This window comes from Phyllobates terribilis, unplaced genomic scaffold, assembly GCF_046119375.1.
Source record: "Phyllobates terribilis strain yellow unplaced genomic scaffold, ASM4611937v1 Scaffold_8__6_contigs__length_399053987, whole genome shotgun sequence".
NCBI lineage: Eukaryota > Metazoa > Chordata > Amphibia > Anura > Dendrobatidae > Phyllobates > Phyllobates terribilis.
In genome coordinates, this window is record NW_027362768.1 from 122,767,793 (window position 1) to 122,785,732 (window position 17,940).

The following is a 17,940-nucleotide window of genomic DNA, read 5'->3' on the forward strand; positions in this document are numbered from 1 at the left end:
TCTTTAGCTCCTAGCTCCTACAGAGCTCCTTGCTGTTACTTTCCCTTGCTCTCACTCTGACTCTGACTGTTCTCTGACTCACTCAACCCCGCCCCAGATCTAGTTTATAAGGGCAGAATTCTCCCCTCCCAGGACTGGGGCAGGAGGATGTTGCATGTTTAAGGGATCCTGACCAGGAAACCTCCCACTTGCTCTCCGACGTAATATCTCTATTACTGTGGTGACCAGACCCCTGGGGTGCCACACATGGCTCTTGTAAGGGGCATTGCAGTTCCTCATAATTTTTGGAAAGCCTTCCATTCCCTGCTTAGGCCAACAGTGTACAGGAGAGCCAGTTGCTATAAATGGAAAAAACGGTTTAGTTAAGGCCCTCTGACCTCCATGTCACTTCCAAGGTGCATTGGAGTGCCTCGAAATTTTTGGTAGGCATTGCATTCACTGTATGCCTTATAACTGTGTAGCTGAACCGCTCCTTTTGGTACAGAAACATATCCTACAAGACATGTGTGGTTGGCTGGCCTGATATTGATGTGAATGGTCCCTGTTCCGCCTGCTCTTTCTCCTTTGCCACCACCTCATCCATCATTCATCACCTGAAGCTTTGTTTTAACGGGAGTCATAGAACTGGGATAGTAGCAGGAAAACATCCAGCAATCCTTGAAGGAGGTAGAATATGCACCAAAACGCTGACCACCTCAGGCCTAGCTGCTACTACATACATGCGCTTGCATTCCAAGGAACAGAAAGCTAAGGAGGTGGATGGCCTCATGATCATGAATAATTTACTCGTTGTGTAGGAGGCCGACCACTGCTGCTGTCTACCTTCTGAACTTTGTGTTGAAGCCTGATTGACCCAGGACCCGCAATCCTCTATGTCTGGAGGACGTGTTGCATCCCAGTGTCCAACTGTGTCCCGGCTTCCACAATATTAACCCAGTGTGAAGGCGTCAGTGAGATGGACCATTCCTGGCCACATTCACTTGTCCACGTGTTTGTGGTTAGGCTGTCCTTCCCACTAAATGCACTGGGGAGGGCACAGGTAATGTTTTGGTATGCGCGCTTGTGTATAAGGCGCACCGGGACAAATAGGGTCGGCTGGGGACCGTTTATGGACACCCGGCCACCCCCACGCGGCTGGGGACCGTGTGTGGGCACCCGGCCGCGGGTCGGCTGGGGACTGAGTATGGACACCCGGCCGCCCCCTGGCGGCTGGGGACCAAGCGTGGACACCCGGCCGCCGGGCGGCTGGGGACTGAGTATGAATACCAGGCTACCGACGCAGCCATGACGTGGTGGCCAGATTCCACCTCCACATGCCTTAAAGGCCAAATTTCAAGTGCAAGCAAGCTAGCAGTATGGTATTGCAGCCTGGGGGTGGGTGGGTGGCAGGCTGCATACTTGCGCTTGTATTGCAAGTTATGGGGGAGGTACAATTGAACACTGCCCTGGGACAAGGACTTGCACGGGGATAGTTGCAAGTCTGCATCTTCTGATGCGGCAAGGATCACTTCTGATGGGCACACTTTTAGGCAGTGACCTGGGTGTCAGAGATGCTTCCAGGGGTCTTCCCCATGCTGTTCCCATGTCTTTTTAGCACTGTATGCATGTGTCACACAGCACATGGCCAGATAAGGTTGTAAAATGTTAAAATGACATTTCCCGGTGAATGCATTTGTCACGGTTGAAAGCAATACTAATGTGCAAAAACGCATAAAAAATGCTACTTGTGAACATAGCCCAAGGTGTGGAGGAGTATTTTTGTTTTTGGTTATTTATTTTACCTTATACACAAGTCTTTACCCTGGAAAGGATGTTCCTTAACCCCTTTCCGACCTGGTCAGTAATAGTACGCACCAGGTCGGGAAGGCCGGTTCAGAGGGGGCTCCGGCGGTGAGGCCGCACTGAAGCGAGCACATGTCAGCTGATTATTGGAATCGCAATCCACCCGCGGCTGTTAACATGTTAAATCTCTGACAGTGCAATTTAACTCGCGCTTCCGGGAGTCCTAAGCCCCGCCCATCAGTGACCCCGTCACGTGATCGCGGGTCACCAATGGGTGGGCATGACAACTCAGGGTCTGCAGCAGACGCCTGTGGTTGTCATGTCTAAATTGCTATGAGCGCCACCTAGTGGTCAGCGCTCATAGCAAGTGAGCATTTCTCCTGCATACAAGCGATCTGCTCATCGCTTGTATGCAGTAGAAGCAATCAGACAACTGCTGCTTCTAGTCTCCTCTGGAGACTATAGAAGCAAGCAGAAAGTGTAAAAAAAAAAGTTTTTAAAAAAATAAAAAAAGTTAAAAATATATAAAGGTTTAAGTCACCCCCCTTTCGCCCCATTCAAAATAAAATATATATATATATATAAAAAAAAAAACACATACACATATTTGGTATCGCCGCGCTCAGAATCACCCGATCTATCAATATAAAAGAAGAATTAATACAATCAATAAACGGCGTAACGAGAAAAAAATTTTAAACGCCAGAATTAAGTTTTTTTGGTCGCTACAACTTTGCAATAAAATGCAATAATGGGCGAAAAAAACATCGGATCTACCCCAAAATGGTATCAATAAAAACGTCAGCCCGGCACGCAAAAAATGAGCCCTCACCTGGCCCCAGATCCCAAAAAATGGAGAAGCTAAGGGTCTCGGAAAATGGCATCATTTTTTTTTGTTTTTTTAGCAAGCTTTGGATTTTTTTTTCACCACTTAAATAAAAAAGAACCTATACATGTTTGGTGTCTATGAACTCGTAACGACCTGGAAAATAATGATGGCAGGTCAGTTTTAGCAATCTGTGAACGTGGTAAAAAAAGGACCCAAAAAACAACTGTGGAATTGCATTTTTTTTGCAGTTTCAATGCACTTGGAATTTTTTTCCCATTTTCCAGCACACGATATGGTAAAACCAGTGATGGTGTTTAAAAGTACAACTCGTCCCGCAAAAAATAAGCCCTGACATGGCCATATTGAACGAAAATTAAAAAAGTTCTGGCTCTGGGAAGAAGGGGAGCAAAAAAGGAAAACACAAAAACAGAAAGACCCATGGTCGTTAAGGGGTTAACATATTTCACAGGAAAGCACTTTCACTTTCGTTTTTGAACGTTTTATTGTGAGCCTGTAAAAGTTGCTTAATACCTCTGACCACGTTGTTGACAGCAGTGACCTGGGGGTCAGAAATGCTTCCAGGGGCGATCCCCATGCTGTCCCCATGTCATTTGAGCACTGTCACTATCGTTTTGGGCACTTTTTAGGCTTTCTACAGACTGCCGGGGGAGCCGTCGCAAAAATGTTTGGGTCTCCCATAGACTAACATTGTGCTTGTTGCTCGGGTCGAGCACCCGAGTATCACAGTGAGCTCGGCCCGAGCTTCGAGCACCCGAGCATTTTAGTGCTCGCTCAAAACTCATATTTAGTCGTTTTCAGCCAATTTTCAGAATTTTTGAAAATTCCACTTTTTTGTGAAAATATCCACTAAATGAGGGAATAATATGTGTGAGGGTACGCCAGGAGAGTTCCAAATGTGTGTGGGTAGAATATATATCCCACGGGGGTAAAATTGAAATAAGTTGAAAAAAATTTGTTTGGACTTAGTCATTTTTCCGGCGTTTATCAGACTTTCAGATAGGGGAAATGTCAGTGAGCGTTCCGATTTCAGTTCCAGAGCGATTATCCCGATGACTCCTTCATATTTAGTTGTTTTCAGCCAATTTTCAGAATTTTTGAAAATTTCACTTTTTTGTGAAAATATCCACTAAATGAGGGAATAATATGTGTGAGGGTACGCCAGGAGAGTTCCAAATGTGTGTGGGTAGAATATATATCCCACGGGGGTAAAATTTAAAAAAGTTGAAAAAATTTTTTTGGGGACTTAGTCATTTTTACGCCGTTTATCAGACTTTCAGATAGGGGAAATGTCAGTGAGCGTTCCGATTTTAGTTCCAGAGTGATTCGCCCCATGAGTCCTTCATATTTAGTCGTTTTCAGCCAATTTTCTGAATTTTTGAAAATTTCACTTTTTTGTGAAAATATCCACTAAATGAGGGAATAATATGTGTGAGGGTACCCCAGGAGAGTTCCAAATGTGTGTGGGTAGAATATATATCCCACGGGGGTAAAATTGAAAAAAATAGAAAAAATTTTTTTTTTGGACTTAGTCATTTTTCCAGCGTTTATCAGACTTTCAGATAGGGGAAATATCAGTGAGCGTTCCGATTTCAGTTCCAGAGCGATTCGCCCCATGAGTCCTTCATATTTAGTAGTTTTCAGCAACTTTTCTGAGTTTTTGAAAATTTCACTTTTTTGTGAAAATATCCACTAAATGAAGGAATAATATGTGTGAGGGTACCCCAGGAGAGTTCCAAATGTGTGTTTGTATAATATATATCCCACGGGGGTAAAATTGAAAAAAAGAAAAAAAAATGTTTTTTTTGGACTTAGTCACTTTTCAGGCGTTTATCAAACTTTCAGATAGGGGAAATGTCAGTGAGCATTCCGATTTCAGTTCCAGAGTGATTCACCCGATGAGTCCTTCATATTTAGTCGTTTTCAGGCAATTTTCAGAATTTTTGAAAATTTCACTTTTTTGTGAAAATATCCACTAAATGAAGGAATAATATGTGTGAGGGTACCCCAGGAGAGTTCCAAATGTGTGTGGGTAGAATATATATCCCACGGGGGTAAAATTGAAATAAGTTGAAAAAAATTTGTTTGGACTTAGTCATTTTTCCGGCGTTTATCAGACTTTCAGATAGGGGAAATGTCAGTGAGCGTTCCGATTTCAGTTCCAGAGCGATTATCCCGATGACTCCTTCATATTTAGTTGTTTTCAGCCAATTTTCAGAATTTTTGAAAATTTCACTTTTTTGTGAAAATATCCACTAAATGAGGGAATAATATGTGTGAGGGTACGCCAGGAGAGTTCCAAATGTGTGTGGGTAGAATATATATCCCACGGGGGTAAAATTTAAAAAAGTTGAAAAAATTTTTTTGGGGACTTAGTCATTTTTACGCCGTTTATCAGACTTTCAGATAGGGGAAATGTCAGTGAGCGTTCCGATTTTAGTTCCAGAGTGATTCGCCCCATGAGTCCTTCATATTTAGTCGTTTTCAGCCAATTTTCTGAATTTTTGAAAATTTCACTTTTTTGTGAAAATATCCACTAAATGAGGGAATAATATGTGTGAGGGTACCCCAGGAGAGTTCCAAATGTGTGTGGGTAGAATATATATCCCACGGGGGTAAAATTGAAAAAAATAGAAAAAATTTTTTTTTTGGACTTAGTCATTTTTCCAGCGTTTATCAGACTTTCAGATAGGGGAAATATCAGTGAGCGTTCCGATTTCAGTTCCAGAGCGATTCGCCCCATGAGTCCTTCATATTTAGTAGTTTTCAGCAACTTTTCTGAGTTTTTGAAAATTTCACTTTTTTGTGAAAATATCCACTAAATGAAGGAATAATATGTGTGAGGGTACCCCAGGAGAGTTCCAAATGTGTGTTTGTATAATATATATCCCACGGGGGTAAAATTGAAAAAAAGAAAAAAAAATGTTTTTTTTGGACTTAGTCACTTTTCAGGCGTTTATCAAACTTTCAGATAGGGGAAATGTCAGTGAGCATTCCGATTTCAGTTCCAGAGTGATTCACCCGATGAGTCCTTCATATTTAGTCGTTTTCAGGCAATTTTCAGAATTTTTGAAAATTTCACTTTTTTGTGAAAATATCCACTAAATGAAGGAATAATATGTGTGAGGGTACCCCAGGAGAGTTCCAAATGTGTGTGGGTAGAATATATATCCCACGGGGGTAAAATTGAAAAAAGTTGAAACAATTTTTTTTTTTGGACTTAGTCATTTTTCAGGCGTTTTTCAGACTTTCAGATAGTGGAAATGTCAGTGAGTGTTCCGATTTCAGTTCCAGAGCGATTCGCCCGATGAGTCCTTCATATTTAGTCGTTTTCAGCCAATTTTCAGAATTTTTGAAAATGTCTCTTTTTTGTGAAAATATCCACTAAATGAGGGAATAATATGTGTGAGGGTACGCCAGGAGAGTTCCAAATGTGTGTGGGTAGAATATATATCCCACGGGGGTAAAATTTAAAAAAGTTGAAAAAATTTTTTTGGGGACTTAGTCATTTTTACGCCGTTTATCAGACTTTCAGATAGGGGAAATGTCAGTGAGCGTTCCGATTTTAGTTCCAGAGTGATTCGCCCCATGAGTCCTTCATATTTAGTCGTTTTCAGCCAATTTTCTGAATTTTTGAAAATTTCACTTTTTTGTGAAAATATCCACTAAATGAGGGAATAATATGTGTGAGGGTACCCCAGGAGAGTTCCAAATGTGTGTGGGTAGAATATATATCCCACGGGGGTAAAATTGAAAAAAATAGAAAAAATTTTTTTTTTGGACTTAGTCATTTTTCCAGCGTTTATCAGACTTTCAGATAGGGGAAATATCAGTGAGCGTTCCGATTTCAGTTCCAGAGCGATTCGCCCCATGAGTCCTTCATATTTAGTAGTTTTCAGCAACTTTTCTGAGTTTTTGAAAATTTCACTTTTTTGTGAAAATATCCACTAAATGAAGGAATAATATGTGTGAGGGTACCCCAGGAGAGTTCCAAATGTGTGTTTGTATAATATATATCCCACGGGGGTAAAATTGAAAAAAAGAAAAAAAAATGTTTTTTTTGGACTTAGTCACTTTTCAGGCGTTTATCAAACTTTCAGATAGGGGAAATGTCAGTGAGCATTCCGATTTCAGTTCCAGAGTGATTCACCCGATGAGTCCTTCATATTTAGTCGTTTTCAGGCAATTTTCAGAATTTTTGAAAATTTCACTTTTTTGTGAAAATATCCACTAAATGAAGGAATAATATGTGTGAGGGTACCCCAGGAGAGTTCCAAATGTGTGTGGGTAGAATATATATCCCACGGGGGTAAAATTGAAAAAAGTTGAAACAATTTTTTTTTTTGGACTTAGTCATTTTTCAGGCGTTTTTCAGACTTTCAGATAGTGGAAATGTCAGTGAGTGTTCCGATTTCAGTTCCAGAGCGATTCGCCCGATGAGTCCTTCATATTTAGTCGTTTTCAGCCAATTTTCAGAATTTTTGAAAATGTCTCTTTTTTGTGAAAATATCCACTAAATGAGGGAATAATATGTGTGAGGGTATGCCAGGAGAGTTCCAAATGTGTGTGGGTAGAATATACATCCCACGGGGGTAAAATTGAAAAAAGTTGAAAAAAAATTTTTTGGTACTTAGTCATTTTTCCAGCGTTTATCAGACTTTCAGATAGGGGAAATGTCAGTGAGCATTCCAATTTCAGTTCCAGAGCGATTCGCCCGATGAGTCCTTCATATTTAGTCGTTTTCAGCCAATATTCTGAATTTTTGAAAATTTCACTTTTTTGTGAAAATATCCACTAAATGAGGGAATAATATGTGTGAGGGTACCCCAGGAGAGGTCCAAATGTGTGTGGGTAGAATATACAGTGCCTACAAGTAGTATTCAACCCCCTGCAGATTTAGCTGGTTTGATAAGATGCAAATAAGTTAGAGCCTTCAAACTGCAAACGAGAGTAGGTTTTATGAACAGAAGCATAAATCTTACAAACCAAAAGTTATGTTGCTCATTTGAATTTTATTAAATTTTAAACATAAAAGTGTGGGTCAATTATTATACAACCCCTATGTTTAATATTTTGTGGAATAACCCTTGTTTGCAATTACAGCTAATAATCGTCTTTTATAAGACCTGATCAGGCCGGCACAGGTCTGTGGAGTTATCTTGGCCCACTCCTCCATGCAGATCTTCTCCAATTATCTAGGTTCTTTGGGTGTCTCATGTGGACTTTATTCTTGGGCTCCTTCCACAAGTTTTCAATAGGGTTAAGGTCAGGAGACTGACTAGGCCACTCCAACACCTTGACTTTTTCCCTATTTAACCAGGCCTTGGTTTTCTTGGCTGTGTGCTTTGGGTCGTTGTCTTGTTGGAAGATGAAATTACGACCCATCTTAAGATCCTTGATGGAGGAGCGGAGGTTCTTGGCCAAAATCTCCAGGTAGGCCGTGCTATCCATCTTCCCATGGATGCGGACCAGATGGCCAGGCCCCTTGGCAGAGAAACAGCCCCACAGCATGATGCTGCCACCACCATGCTTGACTGTAGGGATGGTATTCTTGGGGTCGTATGCAGTGCCATCCAGTCTCCAAACGTCACGTGTGTGGTTGGCACCAAAGATCTCGATCTTGGTCTCATCAGACCATAGAACCTTGAACCAGTCTGTCTCAGAGTCCTCCAAGTGATCATGAGCAAACTGTAGACGAGCCTTGACATGACGCTTTGAAAGTAAAGGTACCTTACGGGCTCGTCTGGAACGGAGACCATTGCGGTGGAGTACGTTACTTATGGTATTGACTGAAACCAATGTCCCCACTGCCATGAGATCTTCCCGGAGCTCCTTCCTTGTTGTCCTTGGGTTAGCCTTGACTCTTCGGACAAGCCTGGCCTCGGCACGGGAGGACACTTTCAAAGGCTGTCCTGGCCGTGGAAGGCTAACAGTAGTTCCATAAGCCTTCCACTTACGGATGATGTTCCCAATAGCGGAGACAGGTAGGCCCAACTCCTTGGAAAGGGTTTTGTACCCCTTGCCAGCCTTGTGACCCTCCACGATCTGGTCTCTGATGGCCTTGGAATGCTCCTTTGTCTTTCCCATGTTGACCATGTCTGAGTGCTGTTCACAAGTTTGGGGAGGGTCTTAAATAGTCAGAAAAGGCTGGCAAAAGAGATCTTTAATCCACACATGTGAAGCTCATAATTCTTGGTGCCTGAACTACTTCTTAATACTTTAGGGGGACCAAACAGAATTCTTGTGGTTTGAGGGGTTGAATAATAAATGACACTCTGAATTAACTTTTTACGTTTTAAAAAAAAAAAAAAAAATTGCTGCAGTGCATTTCCCACTTCCAGGCTAATCTACAGTACAAATGTCACAATGCCAAGTTAATTCTGCATGTGTCAGCCAGCTAAATCTGCAGTGGGTTGAATACTACTTGTAGGCACTGCATATCCCATGGGGGTAAAATTGAAAAAAGTTGAAAAAAATTTTTTTTTGGACTTAGTCATTTTTCCGGCGCTTATCAGACTTTCAGATAGGGGAAATGTCAGTGAGCATTCCGATTTCAGTTCCAGAGCGATTTGCCCGATGAGTCCTTCATATTTAGTCGTTTTCAGCCAATTTTCTGAATTTTTGAAAATTTCACTTTTTTGTGAAAATATCCACTAAATGAGGGAATAATATGTGTGAGGGTACCCCAGGAGAGTTCCAAATGTGTGTGGGTAGAATATATATCCCACGGGGGTAAAATTGAAAAAAGTAGAAAATAAATTTTTTTTTGGACTTAGTCATTTTTCCGGCGTTTATCAGACTTTCAGATAGGGGAAATGTCAGTGAGCATTCCGATTTCAGTTCCAGAGCGATTCGCCCGATGAGTCCTTCATATTTAGTCGTTTTCAGCCAATTTTCAGAACTTTTGAAAATTTCACTTTTTTGTGAAAATATCCACTAAATGAGGGAATAATATGTGTGAGGGTACCCCAGGAGAGTTCCAAATGTTTGTGGGTAGAATATATATCCCATGGGGGTAAAATTGAAAAAAGTTGAAAAAATTTTTTTTTTGGACTTAGTCATTTTTCCGGCATTTATCAGACTTTCAGATAGGGGAAATGTCAGTGAGCATTCCGATTTCAGTTCCAGAGCGATTCGCCCGATGAGTCCTTCATATTTAGTCGTTTTCAGCCAGTTTTCAGAACTTTTGAAAATTTCATTTTTTTGTGAAAATATCCAGTAAATGAGGGAATAATATGTGTGAGGGTACCCCAGGAGAGTTCCAAATGTTTGTGGGTAGAATATATATCCCACGGGGGTAAAATTGAAAAAAGTTAAAAAAAAATTTTTTTTGGACTTAGTCATTTTTCCGTCGTTTATCAGACTTTCAGATAGGGGAAATGTCAGTGATCGTTCCGATTTCAGTTCCAGAGCGATTCGCCCGATGAGTAGTGTTGAGCATTCCGATACTGTAATATCGGGTATCGGCCGATATTCGCGGTATCGGAATTCCGATACTTAATTCCGATACTTTTACAATATCGAATACCGGAATCGGAAGTTCCCATAATGCCTGCGCTCTGCAGTGTCTCTGAACGATGACAAGCATGGTGGCAGCGCTCAGCTGCGATCCAGCCTGTCATCAGAATGCCATCCCAGCATGGGAGAATTCTCCTGATTGTTTAAAAGCCGGCGCGCGGTAAAAAGCCGCCGGCTTTTAAACAATCACACAGCCCCATACTGCTTCCCCGCAGCCTCCCACCCCGATCCTCCGCTCCCCTCGCCACCTCCCATCCCGATCGTAAGTTAGGACCGGGCGGGGAGCGCAGCTCCAAGGAGCAAAGGACCTGGGCGGGGAAGCCGGCAGTGAAAAGACTTCACCGCCGGCTTTCCCGTTCTGTGCTGCGCTTTCCCGCCGGTTATTTCAAATGAACAGCTGAGGTATCAGGTGATGCTGATCAGCTGTTCATTTGAAGTAGCCGCGGTGCCCTCAGAGGGTTCATGTGAGTTCATGCTTGACTGCATTGCATGAACTCACATGAACTTTCCCACGGCCGCACAGGTCAGCCTCACCTCCCAGACCATCAGACCGGTCATGATTAGTGTGTGTGCGGGTGTGTGTGCGGGGTGTGTGTGCGGGGTGTCTGTGCGGGGTGTGTGCGGTGTCTGTGCGTGCAGGCAGACATAGGCCGATGTGACACTACTACTCCCATCGGCCTATGTCTGTCCCCCGTCCACTCGTGCCAGCAAGATCAGCTCGATGGGAGCAGTAGTTCCCATCAGCCTGATCCTGCTATTTAAATTGCCCCATGGTCCCCAATAAATGTTAAATACATGTCATTAGTGGCCAGTGGTTACCTACAATAAATTAGTTCATACATTACCTGTCCCCACCGATCGCCACCTAAAATAAAGTAAAAAATAAAAAACTACACCTATACTCACCTAGACACCTAATTCCCCGAAGCCATCTATCTCCTGTAATAAAATATAAAATAATAAACCACAACCTTATCCTTACCCCTCCGTAGCAGTCCACGAGTGTCCCACGAAGATCTCCAGTTCAGAGCAGCCACATAGAATGTGACCGCTCTGAACCGCTGCCGCCGCTAGAATGACGGGGCCGTAAGGGTTCACCGGAGTTCAGGCAGCGCTGCTCCGGTTAGCTGCTTTACGGCCCTGCTGTATCGTGAGAAATTCCCACAGTACAGCAGTGCCGTAAAGGAGGTCTCCGGAGCTGCGCTGACTGAATGCACTCCGGTGACCTCAGTCAGTGGCTCCCGCTGCCGGGAGCGGACGTGTTCCCGGCAGCGTGAGCTTACAGCAGCCATGCACAGCTGTCACCATCTCCAGATGTGACAGCTGTGCATGGGATATCAGCGCAGGAACGTGGACAGGTAACTATTATTTTTAGTAAACTAAGAATTAAATAAAATGGTGTGTTTTATTTCAAATAAATTATTTTTTTCTGGGTGTAGTGTGTGTTTTCTTTTTAACACTTTGTAGGTTAGTAATGGGGGTGTCTTATAGACGCCCATCATTACTAACCTGGGCTTCATGGCAGCTGGCGCTGACATGAACCCCACCACTATTATCCCCTGCCACCGCACCAGGGCAGCGTGGAAGAGCGAGGCTAAGTGCCAGAGTTGGCGCATCCTATGGATGCGCCATTTCTGGGGCGGCTGACGGCTGGTGTTTCTAGCCTGGGAGGGGGCCATTATTCATGGCACCCTTCCTGGGCTATTAATATCAGCCCCCAACTGTCTGCCTAGAAATTGCTAGCTATTAAAATAGGGGGGACCCCACGTCATTTTTTTTGGGGGGGTCCCCCATTTTAATAGCTAGTAAAGGCTAGGTATTCAGCTGGGGGCTGATATTAGTAGCCTGGGAAGCTCCGTGGGTTTTACCCCCTTCCCAGGCTTCAAACATCTGCCCCAGCCGTCTGCTTAACCTCCGCTAGAGACTAAAATTATGGGGGATCCCACGCCATTTTTTTTTTAAATAAATCCTTTATTTTAACACTAAATGACATTTGAGGAGTTAATAAAGATGCAGTCCCTAAATTATTATTTATTTTTTAATTAATTTTTCCCAAAACTTTTGACGTGGGCTTCGCCATATTTTTGTATGCCAGCCAGGTACAGCATCCAGCTTCTATGAACGCGCCATTTTCCGGGGCGGCTGCGGACTGCAATTTTCAGCGGGGGGGGGGGCAGAAAGCTTGGGCCTCCCTGCGCTGCAGATTCCATCCCCCAGCTGCCTAGTTGTACCTGGCTGGACACAAAAATAGGGAGAAGCTCCACGTTTTTTTTTTTTTAAATTATTTCATGAAATTCATGGAATAATTAAGAAAAAAAGGGCTTCCCTATATTGTTGTGTCCAACCAGGTACAAATAGGCAGCTGGTGGTTGGGGGCAGCCCGTTCCTGCCTGCTGTACCTGGCTGGACACAAATATAGTGCAAAGCCCCACGTCAATTTTTTTTTAATTATTTCAGGAAATTCATGAAATAATTAAAAAAAAATTATGTGGGGCTTCGCCCTATATTTGTGTCCAGTCAGGTACAGCAGGCAGGAACGGGCTGCCCCCAACCACCAGCTGCCTATTTGTACCTGGCCGGACACAACAATATAGGGAAGCCCTTTTTTTCTTAATTATTCCATGAATTTCATGAAATAATTAAAAAAAAAAATACGTGGGGCTTCGCCCTATTTTTGTGTCCAGCCAGGTACAACAAGGCAGCTGGGGGCTGGAATCCGCAGCGCAGGGAGGCCCAAGCTTTCTGGGCCCCACCCGCTGCAAATTGCAGTCCGCAGCCGCCCCGGAAAATGGCGCGTTCATAGAAGCGCCATCTTCTGGCGCTGTACCCAACTCATCCAGGGCCCTGGTGCGGTGGCTCACTGGGTAATAAAGGGGTTAAGGCCAGCTTGGCATTATCAGCTGGCCCTAAGCCCGAAATTCATGGGGTCACGCCAATATTAGACATGACCGCCATGAATTTCTAGTAAAGTATTTAAAAAAAACACAAACACCCAGAAAAAAGTCCTTTAATTGAAATAAAGACACAATTCTTTATTGTTCTAAATTAAACCATACTTACAGTCACGCCCATTCCAGCTGAAGCCAACGATCTCCTTCAATAAAAGTAAAATAATAAAGCAACATCATCCTTACCTTTCCATGGCTCCCACGACAGCTTCAGCTCTGCTACATCGAGATGACAGGCTGGACCGCAGCAGAACGCTGCCATTCAGCCTGTCATCCCGCAGACACTGAGAAGCGCAGGCATGCTTCCACTCCTCAGTGTCTGGCTGTGACGGCATAAAGATGAGCCGAGGTCATGTCCAATGAACTCAGCTCACCTCATGCATGTCACTGACAGCGTGGGAAAATTCTCCTGCACTCAGCACTTCAGCGTGAGAATTTTCCCACGCTGTCAGTGACGTGCATGAGGTGAGCTGAGTTCATTGGACATGAGCTCACCTCATGCACGTCACTGACAGCGTGGGAAAATTCTCCTGCACTCAGCGCTTCAGCGTGAGAATTTTCCCACGCTGTCAGTGACGTGCATGAGGTGAGCTGAGTTCATTGGACATGAACTCGGCTCATCTGGATGACGTCACAGAGAGACACTGAGGAGCGCAAGCATGCCTGCGCTTCTCAGTGTCTGCGGGATGACAGGCTGGATGGCAGCGTTCTGCTGCGGTCCAGCCTGTCATCTCGATGTAGCAGAGCTGAAGCTGTCGTGGGAACCATGGAAAGGTAAGGATGAGGTTGCTTTATTATTTTTCTTTTATTGCAGGAGATCGTTGGCTTCAGCTGGAATGGGCGTGATGGTAAGTATGGTTTAATTTAGAACAATAAAGAATTGTGTGTTTATTTCAATTAAAGGACTTTATTCTGGGTGTTTGTGTTTTTCTTTAACTTTGACTATGGGGTTAGTAATGGGGGTGTCTTATAGACGCCTCTCCATTACTAACCTGGGCTTGATGTCAGCTGGCATTATAAGCTGACATCAACCCCAGCCCTATTACCACACTGCCACCGCTACAGGGCAGTGGGAAGAGCGAGGCTAAGTGCCAGAATTGGCGCATCCTATGGATGCGCCATTTCTGGGGCGGCTGATGGCTGGTGTTTCTAGCCTGGGAGGGGGCCAATATTCATGGCACCCTTCCTGGGCTATTAAAATCAGCCCCCAGCTGTCTGCCTAGCCTTTGCTAGCTATTAAATTAGGGGGGACCCCACGTTATTTTTTGGGGGGGGCTCCCCCATTTTAATAGCTAGTAAAGGCTAGGTATTCAGCTGGGGGCTGATATTAGTTGCCTGGGAAGCTCCGTGGGTATTACCCCCTTCCCAGGCTTCAAACATCTGCCCCAGCTGTCTGCTTAACCTCCGCTAGAGCCTAAAATTACGGGGAACCCCACGCCAATTTTTTTTTAATAAATCCTTTATTTTAACACTAAATGACAAGTACAGTAATCAACACTGTCACTGTACTTCATATATATGTGACTGACATGTTTCTATCTATCTAATCTATGTGTGATTCTCTATTCTTTCTATTCTAAATTGTCGGGTACAGATGCTGAATTGCCGGCCGGCTTTTTTAAAGAGACGGTGCACGAAAACACTAATATTTTTTTAAATAAATCCTTTACACTAAATGACAAGTACAGTAAGCAACACTGTCACTGTACTTCATATATATGTGACTGACATGTTTCTATCTATCTAATCTATGTGTGATGCTCTATTCTGTCTGTTATAAATTGTCGGGTACCGCTGCTGAATTGCCGGCCTGCTTTTTTAAAGAGACGGTGCACGAAAACACTAATATTTTTTTAAATAAATCCTTTACACTAAATGACAAGTACAGTAAGCAACACTGTCACTGTACTTCATATATATGTGACTGACATGTTTCTATCTATCTAATCTATGTGTGATGCTCTATTCTGTCTGTTATAAATTGTCGGGTACAGATGCTGAATTGCCGGCCGGCTTTTTTAAAGAGACGGTGCACGAAAACCCTAATATTTTTTTTAATAAATCCTTTACACTAAATGACAAGTACAGTAAGCAACACTGTCACTGTACTTCATATATATGTGACTGACATGGTCCTATCTACCTAATCTATGTGTGATGCTCTATTCTTTCTGTTGTAAATTGTCGGGTACCGGTGAATGCCGCCGATGAATTGCCGGCTTTTCATGTCATTCTACATTATTCTTAGTTGTTTTACTTCATGTAGAATTAACCTACAAGGAAAGAAAGGGTTTATTTTCATTCCGATATTTGTGTCCCATTGACTTGCATTGGTTTCCGGTATCGGAATCGGCGATATCCGATACTTTTTGGGTATCGGCCCGATCCAATCCAATACGATATTTCCTGATATCGGAAGGTATCGCTCAACACTACCGATGAGTCCTTCATATTTAGTGGTTTTCAGCCAATTTTCAGATTTTTTGAAAATTTCACTTTTTTGTGAAAATATCCACTAAATGAGGGAATAATATGTGTGAGGGTACCCCAGGAGAGTTCCAAATGTGTGTGGGTAGAATATATATCCCACGGGGGTAAAATTGAAAAAAGTAGAAAAAAATTTTTTTTTGGACTTAGTCATTTTTCAGTCGTTTATCAGACTTTCAGATAGGGGTAATGTCAGTGAGCATTCCGATTTCAGTTCCAGAGCGATTCACCCGATGAGTCCTTCATATTTAGTCGTTTTCAGCCAATTTTCTGAACTTTTGAAAATTTCACTTTTTTGTGAAAATATCCACTAAATGAGGGAATAATATGTGTGAGGGTACCCCAGGAGAGTTCCAAATGTTTGTGGGTAGAATATATATCCCACGGGGGTAAAATTGAAAAAAGTTGAAAAAAATTTTTTTTTGGACTTAGTCATTTTTCCGTCGTTTATCAGACTTTCAGATAGGGGAAGTGTCAGTGAGCGTTCCGATTTCAGTTCCAGAGCGATTCGCCCGATGAGTCCTTCATATTTAGTCATTTTCAGCCAATTTTCAGAATTTTTGAAAATTTCACTTTTTTGTGAAAATATCCACTAAATGAGGGAATAATATGTGTGAGGGTACCCCAGGAGAGTTCCAAATGTGTGTGGGTAGAATATACAGTGCCTACAAGTAGTATTCAACCCCCTGCAGATTTAGCTGGTTTGATAAGATGCAAATAAGTTAGAGCCTTCAAACTGCAAACGAGAGTAGGTTTTATGAACAGAAGCATAAATCTTACAAACCAAAAAGTTATGTTGCTCAGTTGAATTTTATTAAATTTTAAACATAAAAGTGTGGGTCAATTATTATACAACCCCTATGTTTAATATTTTGTGGAATAGCCCTTGTTTGCAATTACAGCTAATAATCGTCTTTTATAAGACCTGATCAGGCCGGCACAGGTCTGTGGAGTTATCTTGGCCCACTCCTCCATGCAGATCTTCTCCAAGTTATCTAGGTTCTTTGGGTGTCTCATGTGGACTTTATTCTTGAGCTCCTTCCACAAGTTTTCAATATGGTTAAGGTCAGGAGACTGACTAGGCCACTCCAACACCTTGACTTTTTCCCTATTGAACCAGGCCTTGGTTTTCTTGGCTGTATGCTTTGGGTCGTTGTCTTGTTGGAAGATGAAATTACGACCCATCTTAAGATCCTTGATGGAGGAGCGGAGGTTCTTGGCCAAAATCTCCAGGTAGGCCGTGCTATCCATCTTCCCATGGATGCGGACCAGATGGCCAGGCCCCTTGGCAGAGAAACAGCCCCACAGCATGATGCTGCCACCACCATGCTTGACTGTAGGGATGGTATTCTTGGGGTCGTATGCAGTGCCATCCAGTCTCCAAACGTCACGTGTGTGGTTGGCACCAAAGATCTCGATCTTGGTCTCATCAGACCATAGAACCTTGAACCAGTCTGTCTCAGAGTCCTCCAAGTGATCATGAGCAAACTGTAGACGAGCCTTGACATGACGCTTTGAAAGTAAAGGTACCTTACGGGCTCGTCTGGAACGGAGACCATTGCGGTGGAGTACGTTACTTATGGTATTGACTGAAACCAATGTCCCCACTGCCATGAGATCTTCCCGGAGCTCCTTCCTTGTTGTCCTTGGGTTAGCCTTGACTCTTCGGACAAGCCTGGCCTCGGCACGGGAGGACACTTTCAAAGGCTGTCCTGGCCGTGGAAGGCTAACAGTAGTTCCATAAGCCTTCCACTTACGGATGATGTTCCCAATAGCGGAGACAGGTAGGCCCAACTCCTTGGAAAGGGTTTTGTACCCCTTGCCAGCCTTGTGACCCTCCACGATCTGGTCTCTGATGGCCTTGGAATGCTCCTTTGTCTTTCCCATGTTGACCATGTCTGAGTGCTGTTCACAAGTTTGGGGAGGGTCTTAAATAGTCAGAAAAGGCTGGCAAAAGAGATCTTTAATCCACACATGTGAAGCTCATAATTCTTGGTGCCTGAACTACTTCTTAATACTTTAGGGGGACCAAACAGAATTCTTGTGGTTTGAGGGGTTGAATAATAAATGACACTCTGAATTAACTTTTTACGTTTTAAAAAAAAAAAAAAAAATTTGCTGCAGTGCATTTCCCACTTCCAGGCTAATCTACAGTACAAATGTCACAATGCCAAGTTAATTCTGCATGTGTCAGCCAGCTAAATCTGCAGTGGGTTGAATACTACTTGTAGGCACTGCATATCCCATGGGGGTAAAATTGAAAAAAGTTGAAAAAAATTTTTTTTTGGACTTAGTCATTTTTCCAGCATTTATCAGACTTTCAGATAGGGGAAATGTCAGTGAGCATTTCGATTTCAG